This window comes from Triticum dicoccoides, chromosome 1B (genome assembly GCF_002162155.2).
Source record: "Triticum dicoccoides isolate Atlit2015 ecotype Zavitan chromosome 1B, WEW_v2.0, whole genome shotgun sequence".
Lineage (NCBI taxonomy): Eukaryota > Viridiplantae > Streptophyta > Magnoliopsida > Poales > Poaceae > Triticum > Triticum dicoccoides.
The window spans coordinates 553,096,722-553,099,669 of record NC_041381.1 but is presented as its reverse complement, the minus strand read 5'-3'; positions in this window follow the sequence as shown (position 1 = coordinate 553,099,669).

Below are 2,948 nucleotides of genomic sequence, written 5' to 3'. Positions count from 1 at the left end.
TGTCTCGCAAAGGTTTCGACCTATTGACTGACCTTCAAAACCCTTTGCCAACCTGAGGAGGTACGATATCAAGCTTAATCCATCAAAGTGCACATTCGGAGTTCCAGGAGGAAAGTTACTCGGTTTTCTCGTTTCTGAACGAGGGATCGACGCCAATCCAGAAAAAGTTGATACAATCCTCCGAATTAAGCGCCCAGTGCGAGTGCATGACGTTCAGAAGCTGACTGGTTGCTTGGCCGCCCTGAGTCGATTCATTTCTCGTCCCAGTGAAAAGGCCTTGCCTCTTTACCGACTGGTGAAGAAGTTTGATAAGTTCGAGTGGACTGAAGAAGCTGATGCAGCATTTGCAGAGCTCAAAATCCTGATTTCCACCCAGCCGGTGCTCGCTGCGCCTATCAGCAAAGAGCCTTTACTGATTTACATTGCAGCCACTAGACAAGTTGTCAGTACAGTACTCACGGTCGAGCAATAAGAAGAAGGAAAAGCCAACAAGGTTCAACGCCCAGTCTATTATCTCTCCGAAGTCTTTACTCCATCCAAGCAACCATATCCACATTATCAGAAGCTTGTCTATGGAATATACATGACTATGTAGAAGGTTGCACATTATTTCTCTGACCACTCCATTCTAGTCGTCAGCGACGCACCATTGTCTGAAATCCTGAATAATAGAGATGCAACTGGTCGAGTGGCGAAGTGGGCGATTGAACTCCTTCCATTGGATGTCAAGTTTGTGGCAAAGAAGGCTATCAAGTCCCAAGCAATTGCAGATTTCCTGGCCGAATGGATTGAGCAACAATTACCGACTCAAGTCCACTCGGTGCATTGGACTATGTTCTTTGATGGCTCCAAGATGCTAAATGGTTCAGGTGCGGGGGTAGTATTGTTATCCCCCGTGGAGACAAGCTTAGTTATGTTCGCCAGATTCATTTTGATTCCTCCAATAATGAAGTCGAATATGAAGCACTTTTATACGGGTTGTGTATGGCCATTTCACTCGGCGTCTGTCGCCTTATGGTCTACAGCGACTCAGATTTGGTGGTTAATCAGGTGATGAAGAAATGGGATGTCAAGAGCCCAGCCATGACAGGTTACTGTAATGCAGTAAGAAAGCTGGAGAAGAGGTTTGAAGGTTTGGAGCTTCACCACATACCCCGACTGAAACATCAAGTTGTGGATGAGTTGGCAAAAATAGGATCAAAGAGAGAGGCCATTCCCCGAAACGTGTTTTTGGAACATATTCATTCACCTTCAGTTCAGGAAGATCCTTTCACCGAAGAGTCTTCACAGCCCAAGAGTGCCACAGATCCGACTGAAGTCGAAATCCCAGCCGTGGTCGACTTAGTCATGGAGGTTTTGGTCGTCACTCCTGACTGGACAGTGCCATACATTGCATACATTCTTAGGAAGGAACTCCCAGAGGATGAAGAAGAGGCTCGACAGATCGTCCGACGGTCTAAAGCCTTCACTGTGATAAAAGGACAGTTGTTCAGAGAAAGCGTAACTGGGGTCTGCCAAAAGTGCATCATGCCAGAAGAAGGCCGAATGATCCTCAATGATATTCACTCAGGGACCTGTGGTCACCATGCATCCTCTCGTACCATAGTGGCCAAAGCATACCGAGCCAGGTTTTACTGGCCGCGCGCCAACGAGATGGCAAAGGAAATAGTGGACAAGTGTGAAGGTTGTCAGTTTTATTCCAAGATGTCCCACAAACCTGCATCAGCTCTGAAGACTATTCCACTCGTCTGGCCTTTTCCTGTTTTGGGATTGGACATGGTTGGACCTCTGAGGACCGGCAGGAGCGGATTCACCCACGTGCTGGTAGCGGTCGACAAGTTTACCAAGTGGATCGAAGCCAAGCCCATTAAAAACCTTGAAGCAAGTACTGCTGTGAGCTTCATCAGAGAGTTGATATTCAGATATGGCGTACCGCACAACATCATCACTGATAACGGATCAAACTTCGACTCTGATGAGTTCAGAGCCTTCTGTACTTCCCAAGGCACGAGGGTCGATTACGCTACGGTCGCCCATCCTCAGTCGAATGGGCAGGCTGAGCAGGCGAATGGATTGATTCTCAAAGGACTGAGGACAACCCCCAATCGGTTGGCTGGACGGACTCCATTCTTTTTAGTCTATGGAGCCGAAGCTGTTTTACCGAGTGCCTTGCCCCACAATGCTCCCCGAGTTGAACTCTTCTCAGAAGAGGAAGCAGAGCAAGCCCGACAAGATGCAGTTGACCTCCTGGAGGAAGAAAGAGAGATGGCCTTGATCCGGTCGACCATTTATCAGCAAGACTTGCGTCGATTCCATGCCAGGAACGTTAGAGGTCGTGCGTTCCAGGAAGGGGACTTGGTCCTCCAAGTGGATCAGCAGAAGCCACACAAGCTCGCCCCTGCTTGGGAGGGCCCTTTCGTCGTCACCAAGGTGCTCCACAACGGGGCATACCGTCTCTTCAACGTCGAGCATGACAAAGATGAACCACACGCCTGGAATGCGGAACTGCTTCGCCCTTTTTATTCTTAAGTATTTAGACTGATGAGATGTAATAAGAAGTACCTCTTAGCTTGATTATCAAAATACATGGTTATACAATCTTCCGAATGGTTGTTGTTGTTTACTTATTTTGTATGTATTACCTTAGCTGCGAATCTGTTTCACCTAGGATGAAGTGATGAAAATCCTACCGAGTGGTGAGTCTGCCTCTCACTCGGGGTCTTAGCTGCAGCCCAGTGCTCGCCTAAGTTCGAAAAATCCTACCGAGTGGTGAGTCTGCCTCTCACTTGGGGGTTTAGCTGCAGCCCAGTGCTCGCCTAAGTTTGAAAAATCCTGCCGAGTGATGAGTCTGCCTCTCACTCGGGGGTTAGCTGCAGCCCAGTGCTCGCCTAAGTTTGAAAAATCCTACCGAGTGGTGAATCTTCCTCTCACTCGGGGGCTTAGCTGCA